Source organism: Schistocerca gregaria, chromosome 4 (assembly GCF_023897955.1).
Source record: "Schistocerca gregaria isolate iqSchGreg1 chromosome 4, iqSchGreg1.2, whole genome shotgun sequence".
In the NCBI taxonomy this organism is placed as follows: Eukaryota; Metazoa; Arthropoda; class Insecta; order Orthoptera; family Acrididae; genus Schistocerca; species Schistocerca gregaria.
In genome coordinates this window covers 28,445,144-28,471,082 of record NC_064923.1, presented here as the reverse complement: position 1 = coordinate 28,471,082, position 25,939 = coordinate 28,445,144, and positions in this window count along the sequence as shown.

Below are 25,939 nucleotides of genomic sequence, written 5' to 3'. Positions count from 1 at the left end.
AATCCCCTTCCTCCTTCCTTTCTGCTTAATGTGACTCTTTCTGTTGCTGAATGTATGTGATGTATTCTATATTTGTGGCATTGTGATTGTGTAAGTGTACTTAGTGCTTCTAGGTCTGTGTTACTCCATTTCACTACTCCAAATGAGTAGGTCAATATTGGTATAGCATAAGTATTTATAGCTTTTGTTTTGTTTCTTGCTGTCAATTCTGTTTTCAGTATTTTTGTTAGTCTTTGTCTATATTTTTCTTTTAGTTCTTCTTTAATATTTGTATTATCTATTCCTATTTTTTGTCTGTATCCTAGATATTTATAGGCATCTGTTTATTCCATCGCTTCTATGCAGTCGCTGTGGTTATCCAATATGTTATCTTCTTGTTTAGTGTGTTTTCCTTGGACTATGCTATTTTGCTTACATTTGTCTGTTCCAAAAGCCATATTTATATAATTGCTGAATACATCTGTTATGTTTAGTAATTGGTTGAGTTGTTGTTTTGTTGCTGCCAATAGTTTTAGATCATCCATGTATAGCAAATGTGTGATTTTGTGTTGGTATGTTCCAGTAATATTGTACCCATAATTTGTATTATTTAGCAAGTTGGATAATGGGTTCAGAGCAAGGCAGAACCAGAAAGGACTTAATGAGTCTCCTTGGTATATTCCATGCTTAATCTCTATTGGCTGTGATGTGATATTATTTGAATTTGTTTGGATATTAAGTGTGGTTTCCCAATTTTTCATTACTATGTTTAGGAATTGTATCAATTTAGGATCTACTTTGTATATTTCCAATATGTGTAGTAACAATGAGTGGGGTACACTATCAAAAGCTTTTTGGTAATCAATGTATGCATAGTGTAGCGACCTTTGTTTAGTTTTAGCTTGATATGTCACCTCTGCTTCTATTATCAGTTGCTCTTTACATCCCCGTGCTCCTTTGCAACAGCCTTTTTGTTCTTCATTTATAATTTTGTTCTGTGTTGTATGTGTCATTATTTTCTATGTAATGACTGAAGTTAATATTTTGTATATTGTTGGTAGGTATGATATGGGGCGATATTTAGCTGGGTTTGCTGTGTCTGCTTGATCTTTAGGTTTCATATAAGTTATTTCATGTGTAAGTGTATCAGGGAGTGTGTATGGGTCTGCAATGTAACTGTTAAATAATTTAGTTAGATGTGTTGAGGTGAACTTCTTTAGCCAGTTATTTGATATTTTATCTTTTTCAGGGGCTTTCAATTGTGAGTAGAATTAATTGCTTGTGTGACTTCATGTTGCAAAATTATCACTTCAGGCATTTGTGGTATCATCTCGTATGTGTCTGTTTCTGCTTGTATCCACCGTACATGTCTGTTATGTTGTACCGGGTTTGACCATATGTTGCTCCAAAAGTGTTCCATGTCTATTATGTTTACTGGAGTGTCTATTTTAATGTGTGTGTTATCTATTGTCTGGTAAAATTTCTTTTGGTTTGTGTTGAATGTTTGGTTTTGTTTCCTTCTATTTTCACTTTATTTGTATCTTCTAAGTAATTTGGCCAATCCTTGTAATTTGCTCTATCACTTCTTGCTGTGAGATTTTACCTAACCTTTTTCGTTTTTTGTCTGATATTTCATTTCTTGTAAATTGTGTTAGCTGTCTAATGTCTTTTCTCAGTTTTTCTATTCTGATCTGTAGCTTGTGCTGCCATGCTGGTTTTGTGGGTTTCTTCTGTGCGTTGGTTGGTTCTGATCTCTGCCTAGTGTGTATATTTAGTGTAGTGAGTGCTCCTATATAAATCAGTAGTTGTAACTCTTCCATAGTTGTATTTTCATTTATTTTGTTGTGTATTATTAACACAATCATACATTTCAAAATAAATGAAAATGGTTGTTATTGTTGTTTCGACTTGTGGGTTATTTGGTGGTCTATGCAAGAATGGTCTAATGTCTGTGTTTGTGTCTTTGTATTCTGTATATATAAGCTGAAATATTTCTTCTATATCTAACTTGTGCGTCACTACGTGTTCTATTCGTTCTTGTTCTGGTGGTTGTCTTAAGATTTCGTTTTCCTCTGATTGTTTAATTGATGCGTGTTGTTCTTTGTTTGTTTGCTCAGGGATGTTTGAGTCCATTACTGTATTTTCTTCTTCTTCTTCTTCTTCTTCTTCTTCTGATTGCACATTATTTTGTTCCAGTATTTGTTGTACTTGTTGTTTGATGTTTTCTAATTCTGACTGGGGTACCCTGTTATTTTTTTATTATTACACGGATCTGATCAGCTAGTTGTTGTTCTGTTAAAAATTTTAGTTCTGGGTATCTGGTAATAAATGTTGTGTATACTTGTGGTCTGTATCCAGTTGTGTTGGTTTCTAAGTTTGTTGCTTGGTAATAACCGGACATGAGGTGTTGGTTAACTTCATCTGAACATCTCATCCTCCGCCTTTGTTTTCCTTCTAGAGTGGCTGAAGGAAACATATCCTGCAAAACACCTCTATTTGGATTTAAATCATTTTCCGTGTTGCTAGCAGTGTCGTTACCATTGTGGATGGGCATAGGGTTCAAGTGTCGTCCCCGACCATAACAGCGGTTGAAGTTGTATAAGTAAATTGATAAGCGTAAGTGTTATACAGCAAATGCTATTAATTTCGCAGTCTCATATTTCGCTGAATTTGAAAACTTATGCACACCCAGAATGCATAGCAACAAACTTTGTGGTTATTTTCAATCGTGCATTCAACTTAAAGAAGAACCAGTTCAGGCAGCAGTGAATGCTGTAGAGGAAACATACTCACAACAGTTGTGTTGGACAGATGTGAAGGCGTTAACGTCCTAGAGGCCATTTTTTTTAAAACATGTAACCGGTAAAACGTCCGCCCCCAGTAGCTGAGTCAATCCAAAGGGCCCGGGTTCGATTCCCGGCTGGGTCGGAGATTTTCCCCGCTCAGGGACTGGGTGTCGTGTTGTCCTCATCATAATCATTTCAACTCCATCGACGCGCAAGTCGCCGAAGTGGCGTCAAATCGGAAGTCTTGCACCCAGCGAACGGTATACCCGACAGAAGACCCTAGACACACGACATTTATATATTTTTACTAGTAAAACTCGTGTACCGACAGTACCACTCCATTACTGTTTAGTCTCCGGTGCTATTTGTGCCAAGGGGCAATTAGTTAGGTGACTGTGGAATGTGAGCGCGGGAGAGTAGCATGTGGAGTGCGGTAGCCGAAGCGCAGTGACCAGTTTCCGTCCAAAGCGCAAAGCGGTGGGCGTGTTCATTCGTTTGTTCAGATAGAAATGCCGACAGTGAGGCGCAAGCTCTGAAATGTCTCTCAAGTGATTTTACAAAAACTGTTCGTTAAAAAAATTCATTTTTGCTTTACTTATTTTGTTAATTGTCATCGTTACTGTGATATTTGCATGGAAGTAAGGCACTGCGTGAATTACGAAAAAGTTTGCAATGAAAAACAGGGATCGCTATGATTTTACGGTTTGGTGCATATTACATTATATGTTGCGCGGTATTAAATTTAGCTAACACATTGAATTTTTCCATAGACTTGAGAGTTGGTCTCTATCTGTCATCGATCTTACGTAGCACACTCATTTGCGATCGTTCCCACCAGCAATGAAGCCAGAATGTAATATCCACAACATTCCTCATAATTCCTAAATTGTTTCAGAAATCGAAATGAGATTTTGACAAATGATAACGTGCAAAGTGGAGAATATTTTTCCATATTTTTATTATGCCTAACTTCGTAATTTGCCGTGTCATTCCAGTAACTGCAGATTTTTTCGATGAACGCACGTAACTTTTTAAGTGCCATCGATAGCTGGTGAAACGAGAAATGCTATAGGTTTTGCAACACCACAAGTGAAGACATTACATGTTTATTTTTTTTACTGAGGATGCTCTTTTTCATAAGCTTCTGACCTTATTTTTCCTCAGTTCGTCGCTTCACAAACCACTGCTTCAGAAGCGTCTCGCAATTGCGTCTGCACAACATGTTAGTGAGGTGAAACTGTGTAAACTGCACTGTCTTTTGGCAAAAGAAGCAAATTTAAACATGACAAAAAGTTAAATGCGTAGGTTTTACTCATGACGCTTCTCTGAGAATTACAAATGGTTAACAAGCCAGACGAAAACAAATGCAGCGGAATTCTTTTTAAATAACAACGAAAGCAGAGGTGACAGGCCTTTCCGAATGGTCATCATACAAGCATGGGTCCCACGTAGAACTTGTACGGCAGAACGGCACTATGCTTCCAGCACTCAAATTTCTCTACAGCGGGTGGCAGGTCGTGTTCCAAAAATAAACAGCAGAGCTATACCGCCTACTGCACTACCCCGACTTAATCCCTCGTGAGTTCAATTTGATTTCCAAACTGAAGGAAACACTTCACGGCATTCGCTTCAGAACTGCTACAAATTCGTCGGCCAATAGACCGCGCCGCTCGAACTGTCAATACAACTGGCACTGCTAAGAATATCCTACGACATCCACATCGCTGGCAACACACTGCTGGTGACTATTTTGAAGGTCAGTAAAACTTTCAAACACGTATCTATTTTGTACGAGCTGTAAATAAATAGTTGTCACTATTTAACTACCAACCTTCGTATTCTCTCTACTTCGACCTTCATCAGTTATTTTGCTCGCCAAACAGCAAAACTCATCTACTACTTTAAGTGTCTCATTTCTTAATATAATTTCCTCAGCAGCATCTGATTTAATTCGACTACATTCCAGTATCCTCGTTTTGGTTTTGTCGATATTCATCTTAAACACTCCTTTCAAGACACTGCCCATTCCGTTCAACTGCTCTTCCAGGTCCTTTGCTGTCTCTGACAGAATTACAATGTTGACGGCAAACCTCAAAGTTTTCATTTCTTCTCCATGGATTTCAATTCACACTCCGAATTTTTCATTCGATTCACTTACTGCTTGCTCAATATACAGATGGAATAGCATCGGGGACAGGCTAAAACCCTGCCTCACTCCCTTCTCACCCACTGCTTCCCTTTCATTACCCTCGACTCTTCTAACTGCCATCTGGTTTCTGTGCAAATTGTAAATAGACTTTCGCTCCGTGTATGCCATCTTCAGAATTTGAAAGAGAGTATTCCGGTCAACGTTGTCATAAGCTTTCCCTAAGTCTACAAATTCTAGGAACGTAGGTTTGCCTTTCCTTAATCTATCATATAAGATGAATCATAGGGTCAGTATCGCCTCGCATGTTCCAACATTTCTATGGAATGCAAACTGATCTTCCGCGATATCGGTTTCTACCAGTTTTTCCATTCATCTACGAGGAATTCGTTTTAGTATTTTGCAGCAGTGCTTGATTAAACTGATAGTTTGGTAATTTCCACACCTGTCAACACTTGCTCTATTTGGGATTTGCAATTACTATATTATTCTTGAAGTGTGAGGGTATATCGCCAGTCGCATACATCTTGCTCACCAGATGGTGGAGTTTTGTCGTGTATGGCTTTCCCAAGACTATCAGTAGTTCTAATGGAATGTTCTCCCGGGGCCTTGTTTCGACTTAGGTCTTTCAGTGTTCTGTGAAATACTTCACGCAGTATCATATCTCCCATTTCATCTTCATCTACGTCATCATCCATTTCCATAATATTGACCTCAAGTACATCGCCCTTGTATAGACCCTAAATATATTCCTTCGACCTTTCTACTTTCCCTTCTATGCTTAGCGCTGTTTTTCCATCTGAGCTCTTGATATTCATACAAGTGTTTCTCTTTTCTGCAAAGAGCTGTTTAATTTTCCTTACACCTAGTGATATATGCCTCTACATCCTTCCACTTGTCCTCTAACCATCCCTGCTTAGCCGTTTTGCACTTCCTGTCGATCTCATTTTTGAGACATTTGCACTTCTTTTCACCTGTTTCATTTACTGTATTTTTATGTTTTCTCCTTTCATCAATTAAATTCAATATCTTTTCTGTTAGGCAACGATTGGTACTAAATCTCGTCTTTTTATCTACTTGATTCTCTGCTGCCTTCACTATTTAATCTCTCAAAGCTACCCATTCTACTTCTGCTGTATTTATTTCCCTGTTCCTGTCGATCGTTCCCTAATGTTCTCTCTGAAAAACTCTATAACCTCTGGTTCTTTCAGTTTATTCAGTTACTATTTCCTTAAATTCCATCTCCAAAGACCACAGAAACCACTATCTAGTGGTACGATCCAAACAGCCTGTGTGGTGTAGCAGGCACTGATATCCCTCTAATACATCGATTCACATACCAGATAAATCTCCCAGCAGTCCCAGAGCTGGGAACATTCCTTCCAGTGCATCCTTAGAAACTGTCCACCTTCCTGGACTTAATCTCCATGAACTTACTCTTGCCATCATTTTTCATTATGATCATCTTTACATTATATTTCATTTATATTAAGCACGGTGTATATGCCCCAGGACAACTGGAAAACCTGGGAATATTCGCATCTGGGAGAAAAGGAAGTTTTTCATTGTTTTGGTTTGAAGTTAAATTTTTGTAATTTTGACTGATAAGAACTGAAACTCTGACAAAGAATTTTATTTTAGCTCAGTACTACAGAATAATACTGCAGTAATAAAACATAAACGAGAGAAAAACACCAAAATGAATATTAAATTGCAAAGAAATGCAACCTGCTTATAGCAAAACATGTCAAAAGGCTTAGGACAAAAAGTGTGCAATAGTTTGTAAGAATAAATTGCTTTCAATGAGTGTGACATCACAACTGCTTAGTTTCGTTTGATGGTACCAGGGGCTCACTCACATGCGCAGAGCTGAAGTCGCGTACAAGCAACGCCTTATCCCCTATCTGTGTACTTGAAGTGTGGCTGTTAGTGGAATAAGCAGTAGCCAGATTTTCTAGCGCGCCCAAGCTCCCAAGTTTACTTATGCCCAGAGCAGTCTGAGTTAGGGGGAAAGAGTTCAGGTCTGGACTTGACTCATGTTTAGTTTTCTCTTTGCTTACAGCTCTCACGTCAAATGCAAACAAAACAGATTTCTGTGACTGGGAGCTATCATTTGAATTAAAATGCATTCACAAAATTACAGAAGACAAAGATATGTTATTAGTTTCATTTTTCTGATTTTATTTTATTTCCACTTTAATGAGAACTAGTTTTCCAGAACAACGAACTAATTTTTGTTGGTTTGGTAAAGAAATTTGGCTCATATTAATCTTTTTTGCAGAGGCAGCCAATTTATTCGAAATGAAGTGTTTCATTTGACACTATTGGCTAGTTTCGACTGTTCACTTAATTTCAAACGCTCGTTGTCATCTTCTGTTTTTCTATAACAAGACATATTTCAACACTTGTCTGTTACCTACTCTAGACTTGAGATCATTTCTTAATTTATGTTGTTTACATGTAAAATTTATAGAGGGCCATTCTTTGGTATGCTCTAGTCTGGCAGCACGCTGTGTTTTATCGTTGTGACTGGCGACAAGGCTTTATATTTACTCCAAGAAAGGAATATGAACTGCCAGTGTGTTGGCTTCAGACTTTTTATACCGTATAAAAAAGTCATAATAAAGCTATTGTCTGTAGTTCTGGTGTCTATAAACAACTGTTTCATTAATTTTTGCACGAAATTTGTATTTTCTCTTACTAGCTTTTTGCTTTGCTATGTGGATGTAAACCTGATTATAAATTCTGGATGGCAGTATTGCAGGGTATGAATAAAATAATAATAAAAAACTTTAAGTCATCACATACATCTAGATCTACATCTACACAGATAATCTGCAAGTCACCGTACAGTGCGTGGCGGAGTGTACCCTGTACCATTACGAGTCTTTTCCTTTCCTGTTCCACTCACAAATAGAGTGAGGGAAAAATGACTGTGTGAGCACTAATTTATCGCATCTCTCATCTTCGTGGTCCTTACGCGCTGTGTATGTTGGCGGCAGTAGAATCGTTCAGCAGTCAGCTTCAAATGCCAGTTGTCTAAATTTTCTCAACAGCGTTTCTCGAAAAGAATGTCACCTCCCCTCCAGGGATTCCCATTTTAGTGCCCAAAGCATCTCCATAACAAGTGCGTGTTGTTCAAACCTACTGGTAACAAATACAGCAGCCCGCCTCTCAACTCTTTCGATGTCTTCCTTCAGTCCGACGTGGTATGGATTCCAAACACTTGCACAGTACTCAAGAATAGGTTCCACCAGTGTCCTATATGAAGTCTCCTTTACAGGTGAACTACTATTTCCTAAAATTCTTCTAATAAACTGAAGGCAACCATTTGAAGTAGGATATTTCTGTAGGTTTTGGTTCACTTTCGGCTCTCTAGTTCACTCACTTCGTTGGTGAACTATTTCGCCAAAAATTACCAAAAACCTACAGAATTCTTACTATTCACACATTTTCAGGTCTAATTTACTCATGTAAGAAAGTAATGATGAACGTAAGAAAATAAAGAGGTGAACGTAAGAAAATAACTGTGAACGAGAGTAAATGACTCATTTCCCTAGGTGAAAGCTATTATCTGCTTTCTTTTTCAGCAGCGATAACATTTTTATGTACAGTTGCTTGTAAATGTCTTTTCAAATAAGGCCTGTCCATAGTTCTACCACATTAGCATGTAACTTTAATTTTTTAAAGTCTCAATCAATATCTTTTTTAACCATGCATTCACCGAACTGTCTTAATTGGGGCTTGGTAATGTCCATTTTAAAGAATATAAAATTTAATAGGGAAAGTTTTAAATATTGAATTCGAGATCATGAAATTCATTTCTTTTATTTTTATGCTTTCTTGTCCGTTTGTATCTCAACTTCATCTGTTCACCTTCAGAAAATTGAAGATCCTAGTTAGTAATTAATGTAGCATATCTGTCTGGCAAAATAACTTTAAAATCATCATTAAACTCGAGATACGTTTTTTCATGTGGATAGCAACCAGATTTCATTAAATATTGTTCTTCCTTAAACTTTGGTTTTGCTACGAGTTTATCACATTTATCTCCATCTGAAACCAATTTTATGTCCACTCGATTTCGTATATTTACCAAAGACCGAGTTGTTCATCAGCTTGTAGAAGTCTTTCTCGAAGTCATTTGTAGCTTTTGTTCTCATCTGTGTGTTCAAATCTATGAATTTCTTCAACCAATCAGACTGTTCAAATTTTAAAACTCTGTGTATTTTTGTGAGCTTCATTCCCAAAGAGAGACACTGTTTGAGATTTCGATAGTGAATCACATATTTCTGTTTGTCATTCAGCGTAGTCAACAACTTGCTTTCTTTAGTTCCAGGTACTATTTTTTTTTTTTTTAGGCGCAACCAGCATATCTTTATGTAAATCGTGCAGTTCCTTCGGATATTCAGGATCTACTTCGAATATGTATCCCTTTTTAAGAGGTGTTTTGCATCTCGCTTATTTTTTGCAAAGTCAAAGTTTTCTGGATCATCCCACTCGAATCCGCCATGAGGCAGATTTTGACTCATAGCCCAACCATACATATTGCTTGCGTCTAAATATGCCAGATTATCTGACGTTTTGTTAGCATCAAAGTCCTTCATATACTTGTTGTTCGCCTTCACGTACCTTCTGCGATATATTCCTTTTCGACCATCAAAATCATGTCATAATCACGTAACAACTCGAGCGGTTGCTCGGTCGTTTCCAACATAGCATCCCAAGACAAACCTGGTACAGTAAAATACCACGACGAATCCAAACCATAGGCTTTTATAGAAGTTTGTCTAAAATTTTCAAACACATCTGCCACTAACAGATACAGATCGTGATATTCGCCAAAATTTTTCATGCCAATTTTTTTCCAGACCATTTTTGCATGTTTGTAATCTTCATCACTTATTTCAAATTCGTTCAATTTTCTGTAAAGTTCTTCTTTTGGTGGTAATTCGGTCTCTTCGAATTTCCTCCAAGAATCCATGTAATTGTAAGGCTATACGCCTTTTCTGACCATTAAGTCGAACAGTTCTTCTGGAAAGAATTTTCTCATGTTTTTCAGCAGTTGTCTAGTGAAATTCCATGAAGGTCTGTCAAGTGACGAAGCCATAAATTTAAATGTACAGGGTTATTACAAATGATTTAAGCGATTTCACAGTTCTACAATAACTATTATTTGAGATATTTTCACAATGCTTTGCACACACTTACAAAAACAGAAAAAGTTTTTTTAGGCATTCACAAATGTTCGATATGTGCCCCTTTAGTGTTTTGGCAGACATCAAGTCGATAATCAAGTTCCTCCCACACTCGGCGCAGCATATCCCCATCAATGAGTTCGAAAGCATCGTTGATTCGAGCTCGCAGTTCTGGTACGTTTCTTGGTAGAGGAGGTTTAAACACTGAATCTTTCACATAACCCCACAGAAAGAAATTGCATGGGGTTAAGTCGGGAGAGCGTGGAGGCCATGACATGAATTGCTGATCATGATATCCACCACGACCAATTCATCGGTTTTCCAATCTCCTGTTTAAGAAATGCCGAACATCATGATGGAAGTGCGGTGGAGCACCATCCTGTTGAAGGATGAAGTAGGCGCTGTCGGTCTCCAGTTGTGGCATGAGCCAATTTTCCAGTATGTCCAGATACAAGTGTCCTGTACGTTTTTTTCGCAGAAGAAAAAGGGCCGGTAAACTTTTAACCGTGAGACTGCACAAAACACGTTAACTTTTGGTGAACTGCGAATTTGCTGCACGAATGCGTGAGGATTCTCTACCGACCAGATTCGCACATTGTGTCTGTTCACTTCACCATTAAGAAAAAATGTTGCTTCGTCACTGAAAACAAGTTTCGCACTAAACGCATCCTCTTCCATGAGCTGTTGCAACCGCGCCGAAAATTCAAAGTGTTTGACTTTGCCATCGGGTGTCAGGGCTTGTGCAATTGTAAACGGTAAGGCTTCTGCTTTAGATTTTTCCGTAAGATTTTCCAAACCGTCGACTGTGGTACGTTTAGCTCCCTGCTTGCTTTATTCGTCGACTTCCGCGGGCTAAACGTGAAACTTGCCCGCACGCGTTCAACCGTTTCTTCGCTCACTGCAGGCCGACGCTTTGATTTCCCCTTACGGAGGCATCCAGAAGCTTTAAACTGCGCATACCATCGCCGAATGGAGTTAGCAGTTGGTGGATCTTTGTTGAACTTCGTCCTGAAGTGTCGTTGCACTGTTATGACTGACTGACGTGAGTGCATTTCAAGCACGACATACGCTTTCTCGGCTCCTGTCGCCATTTTGTCCCACTGCGCTCTTGAGGGCTCTGGCGGCAGAAACCTGAAGTGCGGCTTCAGCTGAACAAAACTTAGAGTTTTTCTACGTATCTGTAGTGTGTCGTGACCATATGTCAATGAATGGAGCTACAGTGAATTTATGTAATCGCTTCAATTATTTGTAATAGCCCTGTATCGTTAAATCTTATCCTCAGACTTTCTGTCCTTTTACCAAAACTGATATATCTGTCCTCGTTGTGTGGTATTAAATCTATCTCCTTTTTGTCATACCCAAGTTCTTTCGCAAACAGATGGGAATCGTGTCCGGACAAGTTATGCAACTAAATCGGTACAAATTTCAGATGTGTTAGCTTAAGATTGCAACTATTGCACAATGGAGCGACGTATTTTCCAGTCAAATGACCATGATGACGAACGTTTTTATTTTTTCTCGTGTAATGACATGCGCACTGTGTACAAACTTAAGGTTCGTCATTTCTTCAGCAGTCAAAGAAATCATTTCTTCAACCTCAAAATAAATTCTTCCAAACTCTTCGACCTCTTTTTTCATGCATTCTATGAATTTTTTATAACAATTCGGTCCTCTGAACACAACAGGGTTTTTATTGTGTTAATTTGCGTATTTGATGTAGTAGCAGAATCTGCTCGGCTCGTGTTTTCGATATTTCATCGTATATGAGCTTTCCGGATTTAGCTAACAGTTATACATCTTTCAAAAGAAATGTAAATAACGAAAGGAACTTTCTGTGTGTGCTGATGATTTTTAAAATTAACATATGATTCTTCTTTCGGCATTTGTATGTTTAGTGGCTTTTAGATGAGGGCATGCAGATGTACTGTATGGTTAAATATGGTGGTGTCCTCTTGGGTTAAATATTCCGGAGGTAAAATAGTCCCCCATTCGGATCTCCAGGCGGGGACTACTCAGGAGGACTCTGTTATCAGGAGAAAGTCAATTGGCGTTCTACTGGTCAGAGGGTGGAATGTCAGATCCCTTAATTGGGCAGATAGGTTAGAAAATTTAAAAAGGGAAATGGGTAGGTTAAAGTTAGATGTAGTGGGAAATAGTGAAGTTTGGTGGTGGGAGTAACAATACTTCTGGTCAGGTGAATACAGGGTTATAAATACAAAATCAAATAGTGGTAATGCAGTAGTAGGTTTAATAATGAATAGGAAAATAGGAATGCGAGTAAGCTACTATAAACAGCACAGTGAACGCATTGTTGTGGCCAAGACACGAAACCCACGCCTACAACAGTAGTACAAGTTTATATGCCGACTAGCTCCGCAGATGATGAAGAGCTTGATGAAATGTATGATGAGATAAAAGAAATTATTCAGATAGTGAAGGGAGGCGAAAATTTAGTAGTCATGGGTGACTGGAATTCGGTAGTAGGTAAAGGAAGTGAAGGAAACGTAGTAGGCGAATGTGGAATGGGGGTGAGAAATGGAAAAGGAAGCCGCCTGGTAGAATTTTGCACAGAGCATAACTTAATCATAGCTAACACTTGGTTCACGAATCGTAAAAGAAGGTTGTTTACATGGAAGAAGCCTGGAGATACTGACAGGTTTCAGATAGATTATATAATGGTCAGACAGAGATTTACTAACCAGGTTTTAAATTGTAAGACACTTCCAGGGGCAGATGTGGACTCTGACCACAATCTATTCGTTATGAACTGTAGATTTTTTCGATGAACGCACGTAATTTTTAAAGGCCATCGATAGCTGGTGGAACGAGAAATGCTATAGGTTTTGAAACAACATAAGTGAAGTCATTACATGTTTATTTTTGTACTGAGGATGTTCATAAGCTCATGAACTTATTTTTCCTCAATTCGTCGCTTCACAAACCACTGTTTCGGAATCGTCTCGCAATTGCGTCTGCACAACACGTTAGTGAGGTGAAACAGTGTAAACTGCACTGTCTTTTGGCAAAAGAAGCAAATTTTAACATGACAAAAAGTTAAATGCGTAGGTTTTACTCATGACGCTTCTCTGAGAATTACAAATGGTTAACAAGCCAGACGAAAACAAATGCAACGTAATTCTTTTTAAATAACTGCAAAAAATGTAGGAATTTAAGGAGATGGGACCTGGATAAACTGAAAGAATTAGAGGTTGTAGAGAGTTTCAAGGAGAGCATTAGGGAACAATTGACAAGAATGGGGGAAAGAAATACAGTAGCAGAAGAATGGCTAGCTTTGAGAGATGAAATAGTGAAGCCAGCAGAGGATCAAGTAAGTAAAAAGACGAGGGCTAATAGAAATCCTTGGGTAACAGAAGAGATACTGAATTTAAATGATGAAAAGAGGAAATCCAAAAATGCACTAAATAAAGCAGGCAAAAAGGAATACAAATGTCTCAAAAATGAGATCGACAGGAATAGCAAAATGGCTGAGTAGGGACAGCTAGAGGACAAATGTAAGGATGTAGAGGCATATATCACTAAGGAAGATTAAAGAGACCTTTGCAGAAAAGAGAACCACTTGTATGAATATCAAGAGCTGAGGCGAAAATCCAGTTCTAAGCAAGGAAGATAAAGCAGAAAGATGGATGGAGTATATAGATGGTCTATACAAGGGCGATGTTCTTGAGGACAATATTATGGAAATTGAAGAGGATGTAAATGAAGATGAAATATATATGACACTGCGTGTAGAGTTTAACAGAGCACTGAAAGACCTAAGTCGAAACGAGGCCCCAGGAGTAGACAGCATTCCATTAGAACAGTGATAGCATTGGGAGAGCCAGCCCTGACAAAACTCTACCATCTGGTGAGCAAGATGTATGCGACTGGCGATATACCCTCAGACTTCAAGAAGAATATAGAAATTCCAATCCCAAAGAAAGCAGGTGTTGACAGATGTGAAAATTACCGAACTATCAGTTTAATAAGCCACGGCTGCAAAACTCGACAACAAGAAGGGACCAGTTGTTAGGACACATTCTGAGGCATCAAGGGGTTCACCAATTTAGTAGTGGAGGGCAGCGCGGAGGGTAAAAATCGTAGAGGGAGGCGAAGAGATGAATACACCAAACAGATTCAGAAGGATGTAGGTTGCAGTAGGTACTGGGAGATGAAGAAACTTGCACAGGTTAAAGTACCATGGAGAGCTGCATCAAACCAGTCTCTGGACTGAAGACAACAACAACAACAACAACAACAACAACAACAACAACAGTGGCTTGTTAGTCCCTCTTGTAGAGGGAGACCAAGAGATGAATACACTAAGCAGATTCAGAAGGATGTAGGTTGCAGTAGGTACTGGGAGATGAAGAAGCTTGCACAGGATAGAGTAGCGTGGAGAGCTGCATCAAACCAGTCTCAGGACTGAAGACCACAACAACAACAACAACAACAACAACAACAACAACAACGAATTGTTCGTCACAAAAAGTGGTGCTTGTAGCCAACAGGATGTTTCGATAACAATGAGTCACTTGATGACAAGAATTTCGGTGCTAGAGCAACAAATGACCGCTCTGTCAACTGGTTATCGAGGCACGTTTTGTAAAAGAAGCTGTGAGCTTCAACGTAAAAGTAGTCGTAGTAAGTCTCGAAATAAATACAACCCCAAGGGCAAGTACTGTTATTACCACTTTCGCTTTGGGCAGAACTGCAAGCTTGAAAAATGCACACCTCCATGTAGCTGGACTGAAAAGGGAAACGTGACTCAGCAGCTGAATTAGCGGCAAGTTCTGCTGCCCAAGTCCATTTCCGCAAAACCCACTTATTTGTAACCGACAAAAAAAACGGGATTGCAATTTTTAGCCGACAGTGGGGCGGATGTTTTTGTAATTCCCGCTCACGCAAATGTTAGTGGTGAGTCACCATATAAATTGTATGCTGCATTAGGTACCGAAATTCCTACATATGGAATCGAACTTCGCACTATTGATCTGGGACTGCGACGTCATTTTCAATGGCCATTTATAGTTGCGAAGATGAATAAAGCTATATTGGGTGCCGATTTTTTGAATAAATTTCAATTGTTAGTCGATGTCCATAATAAAAGATTAATAGATGATGTAACCAAGCTCAATGCTGAGGGAAAGTTATGTCAATCTCAGAGGAATATGTCCTTAGCACCATGAGCCAAAACACAAAATTTACAGATCTACTGTTCCAGTATCCAAACATAGCTAAACCTAATTTGGTACCTAACGAAATTAAACACGGTGTGACACACTATATTACCACTGTAGTCCCGCCTGTTTTTTCTAGGGCAAGACAATTAGACCCAAAGCGCATGGCGATGGCAAAACAAGAATTTACATTTTAGACAATGGCATTATTAGATCATCTAAATGTGCATGGGCAAGTCCTCTCCACATTGTACCTAAGAAGGATGGCTCAATACGTCCGTGCGGAGATTATAGACGGTTAAATGAAAGAATAATTCCAGGCCGTTATTCTGTAGCTAGAATAGAAGATTTCCATTGTATTCTTCAAGGCAAAAACATATTTTCTAAAATCGATCTCTTTAAGGCCTATTATCAAATACCTATTGCTGAAGAAGATAAGCACAAAACAGCTGTAATCACACCATTTGGACTGTATGAATTTAATGTAATGAGCTTTGGTCTGCGGAATGCACCTTCAACATTCCAGCGATTCATTAATGAAGTTATGTTTGGGCTAAATTTTGTGTTTCCTTACCTCGATGACATTTTAATCGCCTCATCCCGTATTGAAGAACACCGAACTCACTTGAAACTGGTCCTGGAGCGATTGTCTAATTATGGACTTCGAATCAACACATCAAAATCAACCTTTGGAGTAAATGAAATTCAATTCCTGGGGTACTGGATAACATCAGAGGGATCCCGTCGACTACTGGAGAAAGTGCAAACACATAAATGTGTCAGTGGACAGTCTTAAACCAGCTTATCTCCTGCAAGAAAAATGGGAATCAGAGAAGGAACTTCCAAACTTTTCCAAGGACGCTGAACCACAGCATCCCACAGAGGAACGATTTCCAAATATCAGAGTATCAAAGTCAGGACGGATTATAAGGTTCCCACCTCGATTCTTAGAGCAGTTGTCTCTGTGGAGAATTAATCAAATATCATAACAAACATTGTCAAAAGTTTTTGTAATTATTTTGTATCATATCTTTTCTCATTCCAAAATGTTTTTTATTGTTTACGTTAATGTTGTGCTGATTTTTTTAAAGAAAATTGCTTCATCACCATGTATTAATTCGTAACCATGTTACTGGTGAGGGAGTAGTGTAAAGGCAACTATGATGAAATCTAAATGGACTTTTTATATTTTATGAAGTTGTCAAGACCGTCAATAGTTATAGTTCATTAGTGATAACATGATGTAATATTTTTTAATTTGTTGTCGTTTGTTCTTAGGTAGCAAAGATGTGATGACTCTAGGATAGGTGCTAAGTGAAGTCAATAGAGAAGTCTTAAGCAGGCCAAGTGGCGCGTGTTCTTGGTTATTTAAAATCAGACTAAATGTCGTCAAGCAACATCTTTTGTGAATTGCCGCAAATCTTACGTTACAGCAGTTATAAATATGAGTAATGGTACCATCGTTTTTCCGGACGATCGTACCCTCCCAGGTAGACAGAAAAAAGTATCCTATGTTATTGTCGCAGACGACGCCTTTCCCCTCAACAATCATATCATGAAGCCGGAGGTCAATGAAAAGAATTTTTAACTGTAGACTTTCAAGAGGAAGGCAGATTGTGGAAACTGCATTCGGAATACTTTCTTCCGTATTCCGGATACTAAGAAAGCCTATATTACTACAGCCTGAGAAAGCCCAAAGTGTTATTATGACTTGTATATACCTCCATAATTTCTAGCGAAAAAGTTCTGCTTCCAGACAGATTTATACCCCTGCAGGAGCAGTGGATCATGAGGAGAATGGGCATTTAAAGCCAGGGGAAATGACATCGCTCCTGCTACAATGTTTACACGATTAGCGAACATTCCACGACGTTCAACGCAGACTGCCCAAGATATTAGAGATTATTTCGCTGCTTATTTCATTTCCGAAGAGGGAAGATTGCCAATAACGTATTAAAGAATTTTCAGCTACTAGCTACGTACGTACTAGTGATTGCCAGACTGGACAGATTTCAACTACCTATACATGTGGTGTTTTACCTATATAATTCCTATTTTATTATTTTTATTTCCTCAAATAACATAATATACAAATAATATACATAGAAATGTACTTGAGATTCAATATACTGTGTTAGAAAAATTAATGTTATTCATTATTATTTATTTATTAGTAGCTGAGTACCCAACATTGCCCCAGTATGTATTCCAATCCTGTAACTCTATTTCCTCCTTTCCCCTCTGTGACGTTCAGAACTCATTTTGCCATAAACGTTGTATTATATCGCAATTAGAACTTTTTTTAAATTTTTAAATTTGAAAACTATAAGCAATTACTAGGTACATTCCTAATAGAAATGGTAGTAAGCTAAAATAAATATGAAAAAATATTTTAAGAAATGATACGATTAATGGTATATAAGGAAATAACACGAAAAAATTTAAAATTAACAAATGAGCAGGGCGAAATGTAAGCTGAGAAAGATAAAAAGTTAGGTAGCCGTGGGGACAGAACCAAAAAGTGACTGAACTCCATTAAGTTTGTTAATAGTTTGTTTATACATTTCCAAAAACAAATATATTTTACTTACATCTGTGTCGATTGTCTTCCGCGGTTGATATTTGTAGTGCAGATATTCAAATGGTTTGAAAGCGAACCATTTTGGAGCGTTCACTTCCTCAACCAGAGCGCCAGACTTCCCAGGCTCAGTCTTCTTCTGGTGGACTTTCCTGTAAGTGGCTAATACGCTGGACTTTTTTTTTTTTTTTTAATTCGGCCACATCCACGCCGAGTTCTGTCGCGATGGAATCCCACGCTTCACTTGTATTTAATTTTATTTTATATTGGGAGTTTGTTGCATCCCACAGCACAGGGTATTGTTCATAAGTATTTATGAATTTAATGACAAAATCGTCCGTCCACTCCATTTCAAAATAAAAACCGATGTCCACAACACTGAAAAAGAATAATACCAAGACTAAGCTGTACGAGTGCAGCGAGTGCTTCGTTGCTGTCCACACGACTCGCGCAGCTCGCCGCGCGTCCCTTTGATGTACTGACGACAGCCGGAGGCTCCAGACAAGCCGTAAGCTCTGGCGGGCCGCAAGCCTGTTTCGCGGCGAGCCCTCGCAGCCTACCCCCGTCCACATTAGTCGTAAGGCTCGCGAGTCTCACAAGTATACGAGCCACACGCGTAATGTGGACGCACCTTCAGAGCAAATTACTTCCACATCTTTTCCTTAAGTGTTCGGTTGAATCGTTCGACAACAGATGCTTTTATTTCTGTAAAAATCAAATAATGATTAATGCTGAATTTCTTCATCAGCTCATGAAATTCTTTGTTACAGAATTCTTTACCATTATCAATCCGTAAATTTTTTGGTCGCCAGGCGTTGAATATTTTATCAAATGCATTAGCCACATTCTTGCCTGTTTTGCCTTTAACTGGAACAGCCCAAGCAAATTTAGAAAACACGTCCATGACGTTAATAAATATTTATATCTTCGATTTATCTTCGGAATTCCTTTCAACTTGCCCGAATCCATTTCGATTAAGTCAGGTTGCCAGTAAAATTACATTTCTTCGTGTAAAATTTTTTCTCATTCATTTATGAATCTCATTAATGATTACTTCATGGATCGATTGTGTCAGCTGTCTGAACGAGACTGGTGCAGCCACAAAGGGGTGGTAAGTTGCCACCTCCTTTTTCACCTGCAATTTTTCTTAACGAACCTGCTCTTTTTACTTTTACAAACTGTTCAAAGTTCTTCAATTCTTTGTCTTCCATTTTTTGTCGTTAATCTTTGGGAATTATGTGTCTCAGTAAAATTTATAAACACCTCGAACAGGAAATGTGATCGTCCTTAAAGACTAAATGCGAAGCGTGATCGTCCATTTAAATAGATTAAAAAATATAATAATATAATTTCAGCGTTCAGACTGCTTCTGCTTCAGCTGCCACTGTCATTTCAGCAAACATGATTAATTCACCTGAAACTGTGACAGTCTTTAATAGATTCATTTAGAGATATAAGTATTTTATCCTTTTTCATTTCAAGTGATGGATTATTGAACTGTGTTGGATATAAAATCTGCAGTTCATCAACGTTGAATCTTTTTATATCTATTTTAAAATCAGTTTGTGACAGATCGCGATTTACATTGGCTCCAAATAAAATCATTCTCTTGATTTTTACATCGTACTTAAATGTGTGCTTCAATATTTCTGTACCAGTATTAAAATTAAATTTCAGTTTATGTTTATCATATATTATTTTCTGAAGATCGCTTATTTGACTTAGATATGGCGTTAAATCTGCCTTTGAAAAATAATCTTCAAAAGCTTTTTCTACTTCCTTTTTTGTAAAGAAATGCTTTATAGTGTTGTAATTATCTTGATGAATGTGATTATTTTTTTCATTAAGCTGTGTTTCGGTGATGTAGTTATTGAACTGTGTTAGAATGCTAATGTATTCAGGTTTTGTAACATATTCTTTGGTGACAGCATCATAACCATTTACCGGGTCTTTTATGTCTACTATTCTCCTGTCTTTAAAATCAATATAAGGTTTGGCTACTTTAAAGGTGGTGTGAAGTTCTTTATGAAACTGTTTGACTTTTAAATCGAACGCGGAGACGCGGTCGGCTGTCGCGCTATCTTCACCTTCAGGTAGCAGTTTACTTCCAAAAATGTCCATTTATTAAAATCAGAATTTCATTAATGTTGTAATTATCTTATAATAGTTTCAAAACCAATAGACACAAATGGCCACAAATTACGTCATCGAAATTTTGAATTCATTGTCCATTATAATACAGCTCGTTCGAACCGAGATATTTAACCAATTCTTCGGGGATGTTTCCCCCAAATGAATCAGAAACGTACTTTATTTGTTTGTTTTTATACTAGCAAATCCAGTGACATTATCAGAAGTGCCTAAGTTCACAATGCCACATTCTAAATTTTTCGCTTCATTTGGCAATTCATCGATCATAAAAACGCCATGAAAGTGTTTGATTTTCAGCTGTTTAACTAATTCTTCTATGTCAAAATTCGACAGAGGCTCGGAATACTTTCGAATCATTTATTCGATTTTTTTTTTCGCCAGCGCCAGTTTTCTTTTCCATTTCCAAGTTGTGTCTTTTCTGTTCTTCTAGCTCTTTGTCGGCTTTCTTCCTGTTTATGACCGCATTTGTGACTGCTGCAGATTCGCTAGCATGTGAACCAATAGTAGCTAGATATGGTAATGCAGCCAAAAGTGGCGGAAGAAATCCATCTTCGTGTTGTGTTAAGCCTTTTCCTTCCTTCTTTTGTGTTAGATATTCGATTATCTTTTTCACAACTGGAATACCTAACGTTATGAGTAAATTACCGGCATATTTAGCTTTCTTTCTCTTTTGTGCATCAATTAAGAATGGCTCAATCACGTTTAGATGATCATATTCAACTTAAATTTAATTGATTTTGGCTTAGTTTTGCCACTTGGAAGCAAAGTGTAATCGATCGACAAGCTGTTCATTTATACAGATTAAAAAATTTATAAAAATTAACTCCCCAACCATTGTCATGCACCCCTAAACCAGCGCCAGCGACGCCCGTTTCTAATTTTCTCTTTCCATACATTATTCCTCTAACTGCAGTTGCTGCAATTTTTTCTCCTAGTGAAGCATCACTCGCATGCATTCCTTCTTTCGCAGCTAGCTGAAGTTCTTTATCTGCTTCATGTTTTTTTCTAATTCTTTATGACCTCTGTAGGCTATGTCATTTTTTACAAGTGGATTAATTCCTGGATCACTGCACGCTAGTCGCTCATCCAACTTAGTTCCCGGACCGCAGAACGAATTGCCTGGAAGATGCATTTCGAATTGTAATTTGTTGATCAAAGTGTTTACCATCCCTTTCACATGTTTTTCGCTTGTCCAGAACGTGTGTGGAAGATTGTTAAAAATCCGATTAAGTAAGGAATTCCTTTAGGATTTTTGATGACGAATTCGCTAAATTTATTCGTCAGCATTTGCATTATGCCAACTTTTTCATTGTGAAAATTTTTATTCCCCGCTAGTTCTTCTCCATGAATAACTGCTAATCTGGCAATTAATTGACGAACATCGTTCATCCAGACATACTTGATCGGTTTTTCTGTATATTTTTTTATTAAGCCTTCGCTCATTTTCTCAGCCAAACTGCTTTCAGACGAACTTGAGTCTGAATCTGACGGTACTTGATATACTTTTGGAAAATAGACACTAACAATTTCTTTTATCAGTTTATTGTTTTTTTGATTCTACTTGATTTTACTTTATTCGGGTTATTTTCAGAATATGATTCTCCTGACCGGAATAATATATCTGCATAATTTGATAAATTTTCACCATCGAATTTATTATTCAAATCATCTATTGTAATTTGTTTTTAGTTAAGAGATTCATTAATCCATCTGTGCCTTCGTATTCTTTCCCACCAATTTTTAAATTTATCGCCATCGTATTCAACAGGTAAACGTCCAACGAATTTAAATGTGCCAACAGGTTTTAATCCGAATGTATTACCTGGCTGTGATTAATGTACTTTAACATTCTTTCACTAACATTTATTTTTGTGACGTCATCGGCAGCTAAAGCAGACTTTAAACTGCGTTCAGACTTCGTCGGTTGCACCTCTCTTAAGTTTTTGGGCTCCTTCTCTTCTTCGTGTTTCTTCAACGCGTCTTGAATTTCTGATTTACTTAATGCATAGTCGTACTTGCCAGGAACGTCGTCAGACCTGTCGTGTAGTTCATCTCCAAAGTTGTCTATGTGGTGACGATATGGAACCATCTGTTTTTCAATCTCTCTATTTTCCTCGTTGGCCTTCAGAACATTATGACCCAATCCTTCGATTCCCTGTTTTACTTGTTCGATTGTGTCGATAACAGGTTGATCATCTTCTTATATTTTTCATATTCTGCACGTGGCTGTTTTTTCCAATGCTTGAAGTGTTCTTTCAGTTCTTGAGCCTTCTTTCGGTTACGTTTGGCTTTTTCAACGAACTACTCATCGTATTTTGCAAACATTTACTTACGACGAAAAACATTAAACGTTTCATGTTCATGTTGAATGTGTTCGAACGCTTCGTTGTCCTTACGTTCATAATAAAATGTAATTAGGTGACGTATTCTAGACATACGTTTAACAAACTGATAACAACCGCATGTGCCTGGACCACATGTAGCATCATCATCACACCATACGCAATTGCTGTAATGTTCGCCAGCATTATCTAATTTTTCATATTTTTCCAAGTAATCAAGAGCTTCTTTAAATTCACTTACATGTTCAGATAAAATATCGTCGCGGCGGTCTAATAAATTTGCAATTTTATTTTTCATTTACTAAATTAAAATTTAATAAAATGTTGCATTTTGTTTCTGAACTTGACATCGTTCGGTTTCCTAGTCATATCTATCGTAAAAAATCCGAAGTCATCATTCCAACATGTACTGTACATTTCTTTAAACTCATCAAACTTCAAATCACCATCAACGAACTCGTGATAAATGTGATTTAGATTTGTGTCATGCGGTCTGAAAATATTTTAAAAATTGAGATTGTCTCTGACTAACTGTTTCGGTATTTTTGAATACGTTTGAGTTAAGTAAAAACAATCTATCCCTTTATGTCTGCCTATCGTAAAATATTCTCTAACGATAACTTGGTTCTCAAGAATAAAGTCGTCGTAAACAACAACCGAATTGTCTTGACACTGATCCAATGGACAATGTCGTCGCTATTCCCGACAAAGGTAGTTATTTTTCCGGACTGCTGTCGCCTGTCTTCAATTTTTTGCACATTTTTATAAATTCTAAATAATTTGGCTGATCTAAACGTTTGGAATAGATATACTAATGATTAATTTTTTTCCTGTTCAGCCATCCTGGAGCCAGACTATAACTGTCGATCAACAACGTAGTCTTTCCGCAACCGCTCGGCCCAGTTATTGCACATCGAATAGAATTTGGTAAGAGTTTACCGTGTTTGTTTTTCGACTTCTTTTCTGGAAGTCTTATTTTCGGTTCCCAATCAGTTTTGCTCATTTGTTTAATTAATTTTCAGAACTAAATGGGGCGGCTATTTCAGTTAAGTGCTAAGTCATCTGTTCTCAAAAAAAAAAAGATTAACCGTTCCAATACGAGACAACTTTAGTAATGTTGCACTGGTTGGATTTTATTCAACTTTTCTAACTTCGAATATTACCCCGAAAAACAATAAACTTTACTGAGACGGAGAAACGATAGAAATTTCAACTGATCAGTATAGTTTGAAAAACTTGGAAGAATTTATTCATTCGAAGAAGCCAAATATTCACATCACAGCAGATGAAATTTTAAACAGAGTCGTCATCGAAAGTGACGCAAAATTGTTCATGGACGTAAATGACAGCATTGGAAGTATACTTGGTTTCGGTAATCAAGTTGCTGAGGCTAAAGAAAAAGCTGTGACTAAAGTCGTTCCCAAAATTAATCCGTTTGAACTTATCAATATAAATTTCAGTCTTGCTGATGGGATGTTTGTAAAGCATACCGAGCATTTTCACAGAGAAACTAATACTGTAGCCTCTAGCGTTAAAACGTTTTCCTTTTCACATTTAACCAAATATAACATTGATGATGATAATTTATGGCAATGTTTGCTGACAAGATAAAGAATGCAGCCTTTAACACTAGATTACGTACTCGCGCCAGGTCTCCTTGGCCGTTTTTTGGTACGACTTGGAAAGAGAGAAAAATTAATGAATGATCGCCGATGCATCGGTTCTCGATTGTGTTCAGGAGACGTACGGATTGATTGCGCGACAATAGTTTCTCAAATGACCTAACCCGGATTGCTTTCAGACTCTTCAATGAAATTACCTAAGGGACCTATCTGAATAACAATAAAAAAAATTGGAAATGAATGCAAAACAATGAAATTTTGTAAAAAAAAGTTGTCAGATCGGATATTGAACACATTAATGGTCTCCCAAATACAATCGAGACACCGCGATAAAGAGCAAACCTGTAACAAAGTTCATTTAAACATAAACATTATTTGTGATTAATTTAAAGAAAAGAATACGCATAGATTTTCTATACAGTGAAGCATCAATATATTCTCAAAGAACAAAGGCGTTAAACTATAAACATTAACAAATTTACAATGAATACAAAACTTACATTTTTATGTTTTTCTCATACATGGAACAGTCCAACAATCGCTGCTTTTGTATGTGTCATATTTTGTAAAAATTAAATGTCCTGGCGTCACAAGGTTTACAAAAGCGTTTTTTTTCTTTTCTTGGTGATAACGTGGTTTTTCACACTAAATGAATATAACTTGTAGCGGTGCTACACAACACATCTTAACAAGTCGGCGACCAAACATCAAAGGTAATGAAGTACATGTTAACATATCGGCGACCAGAAGTACAACTCACTATAAAGACTCTAGAATATTCCTAATAATTGATAAGTACGTTCTTTCTTCTGTTTCGCAGCTTCTTGCTATCAAGCGCTGCGGCAATGATTTTAAATATCTGCGCCCAGCGAGTCATAGTGTTTAAAAGTACCTTTTAAACGCTGGCCGCGCGTCTTGGTATAGGCGCACGTTATAAACAGATTTCGTTTCTTTACTCTCGCGTTGTCATGCTTAGTATCATTACAAACTACAGCTCAATGGCTGTCCTTTTCTCATATGCAAAATGTATGAAATCCAATAATATCACAAGCCTCATTCAAACCTAATGCAGAATTTGGTGGGCCAATAATCCACGAACCGCATTTTCCTGTTCATGTTCCAATTTTTGATCCAATTCAGGATTTAGAAGTTACTGTAACTGATGAAAATGATAATTTGATCGACTTTAACGGAGCTACTGTGACTGTTCTTTTTGAAATGTCTTAAAATTTTGTCCTTAATAAATCAGCGACCATGAATAAAATCGTGAGTTATCAGTTCTACTCATTCCCTGTGAATGTGAAGACTAAAAATAAGTTAAATGCGCCAAATTGAAATAAATATTGGCGATGGGTGGCTTCATCCGAATCATGCACAACTTCAGAACAACTTCAGTATTGCTGGAACTGATGGGACGGATTATCCAACGTACGACGGGAAATCAAACAAGCGGTTAATCAATAATTACGTAGCAAAACTGTTTGACTTCGTAACGATAAGGTAAGTGAATAATATTTTGTCTAGAGTTGAACATCCTTTCATTTCCTCATCAGTTTTACTGCATCTGACTGTTAGTGACAAAGTAAACTTAGAAGGACATATTCTTAACACTTGAAAAATAAAGAGTAAGAGAAATGAAGTCCTTTATCCGTTGTCGATGTTTGGAGGATTTTTTTTAAAGATTACAAAGAAATTATGTGGGAAGGAGATTTAACGCTAGTTTTTACGCGCAGTTGAACTTCTGAAGACGCAATTCTTCGATGGGCTGACAAAAATCATGCTGAAATTGAAATAAAAGAGATTCTTCCAAAAGAAGGAAAAACTGTTATAGAATCGATGGAAATTCTCGTTCCTATTGTCAAATACGAACCAAATTACGAGCTAAAACAGCGAGAAAACATTCTGAAAACCCCAAAATTTCCTATTTCTTTTTGTGGGCTTCAAACTGTCGAAGTAGCTG